Below are 14,230 nucleotides of genomic sequence, written 5' to 3'. Positions count from 1 at the left end.
CCCAGCAAAGAACCTTCTCATTTAGTAAGCAACCCGTCTTCTGCAACCCATGCTTGTCATTAAAGACGACTATGCTTGTCGTAAGAGGAGACTGACAGGATCAGGTGTCAGGCTCGCTGACTTGGTTGATGCATGTCATTATATCCCAATTGCGTGGATCGATGCTCATGATGTCAATCACTGGATTGTCTGGTCTAGACTTGGTTATTTACAGACCGCCATCATATAGCTGGAATATTGATGCGTGCAGCATTAAACAACAAATAAACAAACAAATATTTAGTAGGCCTAGGTGAACTAAAAATCTGTGACAAGGATTTACTGGATAATACCAGATTAAGTTACTTTCTTAAGAAGCACCATACCAATGTTTGTAGACAGCACCATGCCAGTGTTTGTAGACAGCGCCATGCCAATGTTTGTAGACAGCACCATGCCAATCTTTGTAGACAGCACCATGCAAATCTTTGTAGACGGCACCATACCAGTGTTTGTAGACGGCACCATACCAGTGTTTGTAGACAGCGCCATGCCAATGTTTGTAGACAGCACCATGCCAATCTTTGTAGACAGCACCATGCAAATCTTTGTAGACGGCACCATACCAGTGTTTGTAGACGGCACCATACCAGTGTTTGTAGACGGCACCTTAACCAATCTTTGAAGATAGCACTATACCAATATTTGTAGATGTTGGAGTCCCCTGCATTATGATGGCCTTTCAGTGACATCACTCATACTCTTAATTTTGTTTCAGAAGGAATATGACCTTGGTCATGCCTGTAACCCCAGGTCCACCGTGAAAAAGAGGGACAGCTCCCTGCAGGGTGGGGGAGGGGGAGGGGGTGGAGGGACATTTGTCTTCAAGGTAACTATTTTTGAGACTATGCATGCTTAGCCCAGCCACTCACTCAGACAAAAATCACATTTTAACTTACAGACACAGGAAACACTATAATAAACACCTGAAGATTTGTAAACGCCAGGAAGGACAAGGCAGGGTAGTGGAAATGTCAAGTAATTAAGTTGCTGAAAACTTTATACATACTTTAGTATTGGTATGAAAATTGTACAAATGGCTCTCATCCATTCTTTATACTTCATTACACATGCAAGTTTTGGACATGATAAAACACATTTTTTAAATATGTCTAAGACCAATTATACAAACTTCACAGACCTGAGATAAGCATGGGTTTGATTTTGATTGGGTATCCACAATTTTTACTGGGTAATAAAATCTTTTTTGATGTGATTTGCCGATCATATCATACACGATTCCGCCGGAATGAATTAAATGAATGAATGAATGAAATCTTGGAGAAAAGTAATATAATGGATAACAAACTTTAAGTCCAGATACACAATGAACACTTTCATAGCCAGACAGTGTAATTATAAGTGAAACTTCCAAACTTCAGTACAGATTTGTTGACATGCTTCTTCTGGTGTAGTGTTCCCACAATGATGTTTTCACATTATGAATTAAAACCAAAGCTCGTTGTATGCATGTATTATGCACACGGTCCAACAGTTGTCAAATATTCATCAAGGAATACATTTATTTAGGGAGGCCCTTTTCCCAGGTTAATTCTACACAACTGTTTATTTTGTTACATACTAGTTTGAACAACAACAACAAAAATAAAAGGCTGTCTACCCGCACTATATTTTCAAAAGCTATTTGCCTGAGAACAAATTATTTTTTCTTACCTCTGCCCTTTACAATTCTAAGAGTATGGTATATAAAAGTAGACTGTCTTTCCTGATGTTCAGAACATGAGTGATGTCATTACTGAGAGGAAACTGAATTACATCTTTCAAAGAGGTCGATGCCTTACTTTGAAAATAGAACTATCAGCTAATGGGTCCAGTAATCCTTATACTTGTTTGGTATCAAATATATACAGCCAAAGTTAATCAAAAGAGATTTTAGATCTATTTCTCATTTCCTGAGCCTTAGGAAAAAGCTTATGTTGGTGGCTTGTAAAATGTCGTAGGGATGGCATATTAGGCCAGCGTGATTGATTTGTCAGTGATTGACCCAGGAGGGATACAGTTCTCCAAAGCCAGGACATCACCCCAGTCATTCAGTGATGTAGGTTAAAAACAACCAAACCCTTTCAGTAATCATAAGAAATCTCTACTAAAAGCAGAGTCCATTGTATGATTTCACATATATCATAAGCATGTGTTTATGGATCTGTGGTAACCTGGGATCGGAATCCTATATGTTTCATAAGAAATAACACAGACTTATCTTGTAGTCCCACATAATTGTTTTCTTCAGAGCGTTGATACAAACATCCACCATAACAATCGTCTGACAACATTACCCAACATGCATGCAGGTCCTGTTGCACAAGATTGCAGGGGACCAGTAATTTACAATGATGATTTAGATATGAGGTTACAACAGTATCACTATCAAATAGTGATACTAGGTGTTCACGAAAAGGTGAGTGTATCCTGCCCTACTGGAGGCATCCATCACAGACACATGCAAAGGCATGTCAAGTTTTCACCTGAAAAAAAACCCCATTGGAACATATGGTGCAAGTCAAAATAGGGAATTGCGTGAGACATCTTGTTTTTGTGTCAAACTTGAAAATGTCCTAAACATGTTTACCATAAAACTATTTGAAAACTTTACCGAGGTTTTGAATGTTGCTACCTTGATTAAAGAAATTTTGAGCAGGAGTCGTATGACACTCTAAAAATCTTTGTAGAAAGAGCTCGCTTAATTGTACCTCAAACGTTGTGAAATGTAAACACCAAAATCTGGAGTGGCTGGAATATTGCAAGACATAAAAGGAAAGTAGACTATTGGAAAGGTTTAAGTCATCCCTCTGGTCATATAGTCTTGCTGATAGATATTTGTCACTCTGATTCTTTGTGCGTAGATCTAAATATGAAACACATAAGGCACTGGTCTCTTTTACTCCTAGCACAGATAGGTACATTAGTAGAAGGGAATTGGTTATGTGACCATTATTGAATAGAACAACTAGGATGAAATGGGAATCGTACTGGACAATGAAACAATTGTTCCTGAAATTAACCATATTGTGGGTCATTTAGGGAAAATGAATTATTTTGGAATTACCATGCAATAACTCAGCAATTGGTTGCTGTAGCAGTCAATGGATCATACCTGTGCTCGTTGATTTCATCAGTGTGGTAAACATCTGAGACCTACATTACTTCAGACTACAATATTAAACACTTCATTTAATAAAGCATAGTTTGTCCTGCTGCTCTACAAATTATCATCCAATAACTGTAAAACTTTGGTTTTGCAGCCGTAGATTCAGTTAGTTTTCAACAATGCCTCAACACTTTATATGTAAAAGTTTGAATCCCAGTTCGTCCCGCTTATGTTTCAATGGTTTGTCAGCACCATGCTTGTGCTCGTGGAATTCGTCAATGTGGTTAACATCTGAGACCTACATCACTTCAGTCTTTCCTCCCACATTAAGCTGAAACACCGTGATATAACTGGAATACTGTTCAAAGTGATGTTAAACTCAACTCACTCACTCACTCACTTATTTGTAAGAGAATAGCTAGGATTACATGTACATGTGTATAAATCAATTCAGACCTAGTTAATACTTTCTAAAGACCATTAGTAAACCAGTTAACAGTTACCTTATTGGTTGGCACAGTGGTGCAAGTCAGTGATTAACTCACTGATTATCGGTAGCTATGTCTTATACTGCATAGAAGGCCTTCCTCCAATGGCCACATGCACGTTTTATCCTGCTTTGCTTTGCCTAGATTTAAATAATTAGAGGCTGATGTGATATAGATGGAACCCACTGGTGTATTCCATGATCATCTTCTGTGACAGAAACACCAAAGTTCTGGAAAGGTGCAGCTTCTGATGGTTGCTGGAGGCGGAGGTGGCCTTGGAGCAAGGTCCTTTATCAGCCATGATGCTGAGGTGAAGCAGACATCTCAACCTGGGGATGGACACGCTGGGCTGTCTCCACAAGATGGATCTGGTAATGTCACACTACAATAGTATACCGACAAACCTATGCTCATGATTGAGTAGACCCTGGAAAAAGACTAACCCCTGCCTATTCTACATTTTCAAATGTTCTGATCTTACAAGAATAGTTTGGAAAGGTTATAGTGGTCTTATTATGTCTGAGATACCACTGATGCCTGCTGAAAGGTTAATAACAGGACATTATATGTTCCTTCAGAAGACTGCACATTTTTGTTTTGTTTGCACTCAGCAATACTCCAACCATATGATGGCGGTCTATTAATAATCGAGTCTGGACCAGACAATCCAGTGATTGACATCATGCGCATCGATCCACGTAATTGGGATATGATGACATGCATCAACCAAGTCAGAGAGCCTGACCACCATCCTGTTAGTCGCCTTTTACGACAAGCGTAGTTGCCTTTTATGGCAAGCATGTGTTGCTGAAGACTTATGTTCTACACCGGATCTTGATTGCATGTACTTTGTATTTGGCCACAACAGTTTATGAAGCAATTGAAAGGGTAGTTGCCTTGGAAAAGCTATGAACCATTTTATTTATTTCAACTCAAAATATGAGTGTTTCATCAAAAGAAAAGTAGTGCTTTACCTGTTCTTGATATTTATGACACTTACATATCTTCAAAGATCAAAGGTTAATGACAATTTTGCCGAAGCTTGTGCAAGTACTATGGCCTGCAGTCAGGATCACAGTATACATTTGATCCTTGGCTAAGTCTGAGACATTTCCGGGATACAGCTGTACTATTTCTGACTGCTTAGCTATAATATAGCTGTGGATGTCATGATGTAGTTCTGTTATATTTGGTTAAACCACAGTCCATGAAACAGTCACCTTTTGCCATTTGTTGCATTATCCCAGACTCCATAAGGACACAAGAGAAAACTACATCCCACTATATCCCACTATACCATGGTTGTTATTAGGGCTAACTAATTAGTATCAGGTGGCAACAATGTGTGACCTGTATTGGGACAAGTTCACTCACTCACTCACTCACTAACTCACTCACTCACTCACTCACTCACACACACAGAGGTACATATCTACCTTCATATACACCACGAGGGGGGAAATGGATGCCCACCCACCCCCGCACTCACTCACCCACTCATGCACAGGTACATAATGACTTCCTTCCTATACATCACGAGGGGGAGAAATGGATCTGCACGCATGCACGCACGCATGCACGCACAGGTACATAATGACTTCCTTCCTATACACCAGGAGGGGAGGAAATGTATGCGCATGCACGCACAGGTACATAATGTCTTCCTTCCTATACACCAGGAGGGGAGGAAATGGATGCCCATGCACGCACTCACGCACGCATGCACAGGTACATAATGTCTTCCTTCCTCTACACCTGGAGGGGAGGAAGTGGATGCCCATGCATGCACTCACGCACGCATGCACAGGTACATAATGTCTTCCTTCCTATACACCAGGAGGGGAGGAAATGGATGCCCATGCACGCACTCACGCACGCATGCACAGGTACATAATGTCTTCCTTCCTATACACCTGGAGGGGAGGAAGTGGATGCCCATGCACGCACTCACGCACGCATGCACAGGTACATAATGTCTTCCTTCCTATACACCTGGAGGGGAGGAAGTGGATGCCCATGCACGCACTCACGCACGCATGCACAGGTACATAATGTCTTCCTTCCTATACACCACGAGGGGGGGAAATGGATCTGCAGGCACCCATGCACCCGAGCACGCACTCACGCACGGGTACATAATGTCTTCCTTCCTATACACCACGAGGGGGGGAAATGGATCTGCACGCATGCATGCACAGGTACATAATGTCTTCCTTCCTATACACCAGGAGGTGAGGAAATGGATGCCCACGCACACACTCACGCACGCACTCACGCACGCACTCACTCACGCCCTCACGCACGCACAGGTACATAATGTCTTCCTTCCTATACACCAGGAGGGGGAAGTGGATGGCAACCACGGCCAGGGATGACACTTGCACAGAGCATGGCTGGAGGAAGGCCGTGTCAGATGTCTGTGGACGCTGGCTTTGCCGCCGCAGGGGGATTTGGTGGAGGGGGAGGAGCGTGTTCATCAGGGGGTGGAGGCGGAGGATATACTGGTAGGTAACACTTGTCACTATTTCATCTTGGTCACGTGGATTTTCTTAGAGAAATTAATCAAGTTTAATCGTATCATACTGCGCAAAAAGTCATTCTTAGTTTGTTGTTTAATGACACACTCGGCAATATTCCAGTGATAAATTTCACAGCAGTATGTAAATAAAGGAGTCTGGACCAATCTAGTGATTGCCATTACAAGCATATACCAGGTATATGAGGACAATTAAGATATGAAAAAATCCATGAACCATATTAGTGAATCTGACCACCCGATCCCATTTGTCTCCCCTTAATACAAGCATGAGTTGACCAATCTTGCTAAAATCCAATCTTAGTTAGTAAACTGTTAGATGAAAACTAGGTTTAGGTTTGAGATGTGTGATAGCAGAACATAATTTGTTCGTCTTGCAAAGACTCAGAAAGCTGTAAGTGGTAATAAGAGGAAGGTGTATATTTCATTTATTTTTAAAGAATGTTTTGAAATTAGGACTGGTAAAAGTATTGACAGTCTTCAAAAAGTCACTGGTTTAAAGCCACATTGAAAACTTGTTCTGTTATTATTTCTGCATATTATAATGCATGCATGCATTTCCTATATTAATATGTAGCAAACGCAGATAAAAGAAGACTAGATTTACAATCTTCATCTCCCCTTTTTACCCCGACATGAATCATCCCCAATAATTCAAAACTCGGTTTTATAGGAACCCTACTTCTCAAGTAGGAGCAAGTACGACTGTGCTAAAAGACATGCCCTAAATAGTCGAGAGACATCTTCAGGACATCAGATGCTTTGTTTTGTAAACAAGGAACATTGCAAACTTCCAAGTGGCTCTATTTGTATGTTGTCTAATGCTGCGCTCAGAAATATTCCTGCCGTATGAAGGCAGCTTGTACATATCCATTGATCAATCCAGTGTGTAATGATCCACTCTGTTGGGATACGATGACACGCTATCAACCAAGTCACCAAATCCATTTGGTCGCCTCTTACAACCTGCATAGGTTTCTGGGGACCTCTTCTCACCCAGCATCCACACGAGGGTAGTGGCTTGTTTACAGAGGAATCAGGATTTCAGCAACCAAATCAACAATCCTGTGATATTTGTGTCTCTGTTGGAGAAACTTCCTCTCGGGGACCTGTCAAGAGTGACAAATTGTTTTGGTTTTCGCACCAGACTATAAGTTTCTTTTCACTCATTCACTTGACACTACTGTAGATCACTGACCTTAATGAGGAATCAAGACGAGTCAATCTCCAACCTTGGTGTACAACATGGACTACTAAGAAACAGACTGATGCTTGTATTGATTTTTTTAGGAGAATAAGGCAACCTAACAGGGTGAAAATGGTCAGTCTACTTCATGCTCTGAAACTCACAAAACGGACGAAACTTTCGGGTTTTCAGATAAAAAATATTCATTGCTGAATAATCTTTGTCATTATCAGTGTCTTTAATGGGACAGATTCTTTAAATGTTTAGAAATTAGGACTGGTAAAAGTATTGACAGTCTTCAAAAAGTCACTGGTTTAAAGCCACATTGAAAACTTGTTCTGTTATTATTTCTGCATATTATAATGCATGCATGCATTTCCTATTTAATATGTAGCAAACGCAGATAAAAGAAGACTAGATTTTCAATCTTCATGTCCGTCATGGACCAGATCAAGTCTGAACCAGACAAACAAATGATTGATCCCACGAGGTATGATGACTGATTGATTGCATGTCATCATACCTCGTGGGATCAATCATTTGTTTGTCTGGTCCAGACTTGATATTGACTAGCTGCCATTCTATAGCATGAATTTTTCTCAGTGTGGCATCAAAGAATGAACAAACAAACCCAACATGGCTATGGTGGCATATGGGTTCAGGTTATTGTCCCCCACCGCGTGAAAGCGCGAAGCAGGGGATATAGTATTCACGACCGTCCGTACGTCCGTCCGTACGTCCCAGCTGTTTGTTGCCGCGATATATCTCAAAAACTAAACACTGGATTGTCTTCATATTTGGAACTATGGTGTATATACGTCTCCGCAGACACCAGTCGGTTTTGGTGACCTTGACCCTATTTTCAAGGTCACAGCACGCAAATCTGCTTTTGGAGTTGGAAAACGGTGTTGCCGCGATATCTCAAGAACTAATCGCTGGATTGTTTTCATATTTGGAACTATGGTGTATATACAGACTCCGCAGACACCAGTCGGTTTTGGTGACCTTGACCTCATTTTCAAGGTCACAGCACGCAAATCTGCTTTTGGAGTTGGAAAACGGTGTTGCTGCGATATCTCAAGAACTAATCGCTGGATTGTCTTCATATGTGGTACTATGGTGTATAAACAGGCGGGGGACATTTCGTCACTTTGTGACAAATACTTGTTTGTCCTATTCTAATGGAGATACACTGGATCATAGAGGATGAGTCAGAACATTGGGAAACTCTCTGGCTTTTCTGGGTTCTAAACTTAAAATAATACCAGATATTAGGGCCTAAGCCGTTCTCGTGATTTCGTTAACTGCATAAGAACTTGAGGCTTACCTTGCATGTTTCTAAAACAAGTAAAATTCAACTTAATGTAGTTGACATAACAAGTGCCAACAACGATATTTGCTAATATTGTGAACAGTATAGTTATTAGCAATTCTATACCCCTGCTGTTTTCTGCAAAACAATCTGTAATATATTCAAGAAATTATTGACTGTCATGTAAATTTGGGTCTGAGTAAGGAGAGTTTAATATGATTACTTACTTCCAGAATGGTCAAGAAGATGGTGTGGGGACATTTATTGGAGCGCTCAATTTTGGTATATCAGTCAGTCTTTATAACTGACAGAATCAAGTTTTATGTCCCAAATTGAACCATCGAACTTCTCCCAGTTGCGCTATTATTCAATGACATTTTAGTTTTGATGCATGTATAATTTTGTTTTGCCAGGTGGTGATGCCTGTGTTGAAGACAAGGAGGACTGCAATGGCAAGGCTGGCACCTCATATATACATCCCTCCGCACAAGATGTCCGCCACGAACTAGGTAGGCATCAGTGAGTGGATTGAGTTTATGTCCCAGTCAGCAATAGTCCTCCTATATCATGGTAGTTGGTACATAATTGAGTCTGGGCAAGTCACAGCAATGGTTGATGAACAATGTCCATCCATCAGGGTAGGATGTTATGCCTTTGTGGAAATTAAGCCAGTCATTGTTTCTTGGATCACAGGTCCATGAGACCAATTCTTGAAAATTTCGAAAAACAATTATAATTTCTGCTGAGTTAATAACCAGGTTCCACTTGCACAAAGCGATCATAGCGCTAAGATGATCTGAACTCCCATGCTTTAACATAGGCTTACAATAGTTGTAGCGCTAAGATCGCTTTGTGCAAGTGGGCCTTGATCTGTCCAACCCACATATTAATTTCACTGTAATGTTACTTTCAAGTCTTGTCAACCCATTTAGAGATAAGAGACAAAAGAAATGTGAAGAAGGTTGTGACTGAAGGAATAATGTCCGTGTCATTTCTTCACTTTTATTTTTGTCCGGTAAAAAACAAAATCTGTTGATCTCCAGCTGTATATAGGGAGTACAATAAGGCTGTGAGTCAAGTATTGATTATATATATGCTGGCATGGTTGAAACATTGTTGGTTGTCAATAGTGAATCAGTGCCTGCATCAGATTGAGGTGGAGTGAGGTGAAGTGGAGTTAAAGTGGAGTTAAAAGATTAACTGCACTTATTGCACGCTCACAGCAATATGCGTGTGTGCGTATGGCTGCTTGTGCTAGTTTTATAGTGTTCGTCCACTGAGACTCTATGGTGCGGTTTAACATGGATACTCCACTCAGTCTTACTCTTCACTTTAAATAGGGATATTTTTATCTTCAAGCTCTGATGTTCATACAATTTGGTCCTTGCTCTATGAAGGTTCATACTCCAGTGAACTCACACGAAACGAAAGTCAATTCTTAATTGTTAAGAAGCAAATATTTATGAAGCATTTGGTGACTTCATTCTACTGAGCTCTGTTTTGAGTGTAATTGGAAACTTTTGAGATTGAAGAAAAGTGAAAACTTGTGTTTTTAGAAGTCTTCGTTTATACATGATGTGTCATTTCCCCTGTTCCTCTGCGTATCAGTTCTGATAAGAAAACACAGTTACAATGATAGCATGTTTGTTATGATCATGGATCTATTCTCCACATGCTTCTGAAACAGAATGCATTTTTGTCATTTGAGCTTTCAGCATCAAAGTTAAACACTAACATTGAAGTTTAAAATACAACCATGTCGTCACTGTATTGACTTTTCATTAGGAATGTTCTTGCTACAATGATCAAATCACAGGGGCTAAATGCAGCATGGATTTCAAAGCATGAAGTTATTTCTGGAAACATATTTCTTGTCATCCCGTGGAGATCAGGGTTAGAATAGATCTTCAGCAAACCATGCTTGCCATAAAAGGCGACTATGGTTGTCATAAGAGGCAACTAATGGGATCGGGTGGTCAGGTTCGATGACTTGGTTGATGCATGTGATCGTATCCCAATAGCATGGATCGATGCTTATGATATTAATCACTGGATTGTCTGGTTCAGACTCAATTATTTACAGAACCCGGTCACATAGCTGGAATATTGCTGAGAGCGGCATTAAACAACAAATAAACATATTACTAATCATAAGCCCTAAGGACAGATAACTAACTTACCAAATTTGGGAGTTGATTCAAATGTATGTTGATATCATTTTAGAATAAAAGTTTTCTTCGGTTTGAAAGATTTTCTGATAACAGTTTGTGTTAAAGGTCCTGTATGTTGACTGTTGTGAATCATTGTTTGCAAACAATAGCCCATAACCCCCAAGCTTATTCCGCGAGAGAGGTTTCTGATCCAGTGACCACACCACAGGTGTAGACTTATCACATGAACAGACCTTTCTCTTTTTTGTAAACATGAACTTATTTTGAAATCAGAAGAGACAGGCTTAATGTAAGCCTTTCAATGCACTTTTCATGTTGTTTTGCCTAATTAAATAGATATGCTAGTACAGCTGCGACAGTGAGGTGCATGACGATATAGCTTTACACATCAAAGTGACCATATTGCTAGCCCTCTGTAGGACTTCAGTGACAGCACTGGAGCCATAAAACTTTGATGACAGCCCTTGAGCCATAAACAAAACAAAGGATGAATATGCAAATGGAAATAGTTTTTCATGTCTTGATTATTTTCTCAATGAAAGCTGGAAATAGTTTTACTTTTGATTATTTTCTCAATGAAAGTTGGAAATAGTTTTACATGTCTTGATTATTTTCTCAATGAAAGTTGGAAATAGTTTTTCATGTCTTGATTATTTTCTCAATGAAAGTTTAACATTTCATGACATTTGTTCATCTAAATGTGAAGACTTGCTACGGCCTGAATGGATGGTGTAAGTTTTGACTGTGTGGTATGCAAGGAACTCTGGGTAGGAGAGCGTTCTACATCGTGACTGGGTTCATACAACTGTAGCATTTCTATTGTAATCTTGGGTTTGATAATCACAAATTTCTAATCCAATTAGTATTTTGTAACTCATCCCTGTATGCTTGTCGTGAGAGGCAACTAACGGGATCGGGTAGTCAGGTTCACTGACTTGAATGATTGGTTGATGCATGTCATCGTATCCCAATTACGTGGATCATTGCTCATTATGTCAGTCACTGGATTGTCCGGCCAAGACCTGATTATTTACAGACCACTGTCATATAGCAGGAACATTGCTGAGTGGGGCGTTAAACAACATACAAACAAACAAACAAAACGGACTCATCCTTGATGATCTTGTGTCCAGTTCGAAATGTCTACATGTGTCAAACTGCAACATTGTTTCTGCGTCATCATGGTAATCCTTAACTGTTAGATTGATGGGCAAATCAAATCTTTTAGACAGCAGATGAAACAACATGTTTTGAATGACTTGAAATAAGGGCAGTTACTTGGCCCGAGCTTAATTTCCCCTTAAATACTGTAATTTAAGGTTGTTCAAAATGTGCTCTCGGTATCATCTGGTAAGGTAATCCAAGTGATGATCAGCATGCCTCAGGATTGGTTGAGAATTGAATCATGCGTGAGATAAACCTGTGACTTCACACACGTCATGCTAGACTGTCAACATACTGGCCCTTTAACTTTTTATCAGCTTATTTTTCCTTGAGACCCAGCGGTCTTTAATGCTGCAATTTCACTGTGCAGAGCTGCATCCCTGAGGCAAGCACGAAACCTATAATCATGGCTTCAAAAATTCATCAGCACCATACCCGTGGTTATGGTTTTCACAAAAGTGATAAACATCAAAGCCTTAGTCACTTCTTGCTTTCCTCCTACATAAAGCTCTTATGACATGATGAAATTGAAAGACTTTCAGGCTTCATTGTACCAAACTCAGGAACTCACCTTGTGAAGAGGCTTTCGTGAGCTGTGAGCTTTATGAAGGAATCACCGTTACAATCAACAAAACATTATGTTTGTTCATTCAATTATTAGCTTTATCATGGATCCAGCCCAAATGCCTGACAATGCAAGAGCAATTATATTAACAAACATCCCCCTGAGGTGTCTAATGTGAGTGTAGTTCATCCATATTGATCTGGGGAAGGACTGACAAAATTGTGATGAAAAGTGATAAGTAAGGTTGTTGGTGTAATGAAATGGTGTCAAGCTATGTGTGTGTGGCTGCTTGAACTTGTCTGGACTGATGGCAGTTTATAGTGCTAGTCACTGAGATACCATGCCACAGCTTAGCATAAATACCCCACTCAGACACAGTATACTGGATCCGAGCCAATATACTGGATCCTTGTTTTAGCCCTTAATGCCAAGCGCCAGACAGGGTAACAACAAGTACCATCTTTTAACAATGGTATGAAACTATACATGTGCAATGACCATATGCTCAATTAGTGCCTTTTCATATATTTAAAGTTTTTAATTTGTTGTATTTCCATGGAAACAATTTGGACTAAGTCTCAAACAAGTACAGTTAATGACTATTTCTGCAAAAAAACATTATATTTCTTTGCCAAATTTGTTATCATTGTTTTTTGGATTTGTAAACATGTTTACAGTAACAACTTGAACTAAAGTATAAAAAAAGCAGTGGGGAGACATATATTATTTAGTAAAAACACAGATAAGATTACCCCTATCAAAAATGTAGTGGTATATATTTTTCCATCATTTTCGGGTCGACTGAATCAGGAAACCAACTTTAAAAAGTTTCCCGAAGTTTTTGAATTTGCTGCTCTTTGTTTTGACCTTATGTACTGGTTAATTTCCTTGGAACATGTCCTTTCAGGTAGAGAAGGCAATGGGTTTGTGGATGTCCTGCAGATGAGGAACTGCCCCTGTAGTTACTACTGTATCTGGGAGGACCAAGATGCTACTAAGTACAAGTGTCTGTGTCCTTCCAAAAAAGTCCTAGCTGAGGACGGAGTCACATGTACCACCAATGGTAGGTTGAATGTGTTGGACATGTTCTGGTGTACTTTTTCTCCTATACAAGCAGGGGCGGTCGGGTAGCCTAGTGGTTAAAGCGTTGGCCTGTCACGCCGAAGACCCAGGTTCGATTCCCAACATGGGTACAATGTGTGAAGCCCATTTCTGGTGTCCCCCGCTGTGATATTGCTGGAACATTGCTAAAAGTGGCGTAAAACCATACTCTCTCTCTCTCTCACTCACTCACTCACTCACTCACTCCTATATAAGCAACAAGACAAAAATGTATTATTATAATTAGATTAACTTTGCTGAAAATTCAAAATGTCAATGCCAGAGTATTATCAGTCTTGGGTATCTGCCAAAACAGATTCCATAGGGCCTAAAAAGCAAAATGGTGATGATAAAATTAAGTGAATGAGTCTTGTAGTAAGTGGGATTTGATGGTCTATTTAGCCTCATGTAAGGATAACTGAAAACCAGTTATCACATCAGGTGTTGGAATCTTCTGTGTAAAGGTCATATCGTGACTTGTTGTCAAGTTACTGTATTCGATGTAATAAGCGCCTTGCTCTAATAAGCGCCCACGGCGATATTTGGTAATGTAATGGCT

The sequence above is a fragment of the Haliotis cracherodii genome, unplaced genomic scaffold (genome assembly GCF_022045235.1).
Source record: "Haliotis cracherodii isolate W230 unplaced genomic scaffold, xgHalCrac1.p SCAF_5, whole genome shotgun sequence".
Taxonomy (NCBI): Eukaryota; Metazoa; Mollusca; class Gastropoda; order Lepetellida; family Haliotidae; genus Haliotis; species Haliotis cracherodii.
This window is presented reverse-complemented; position numbering follows the sequence as displayed.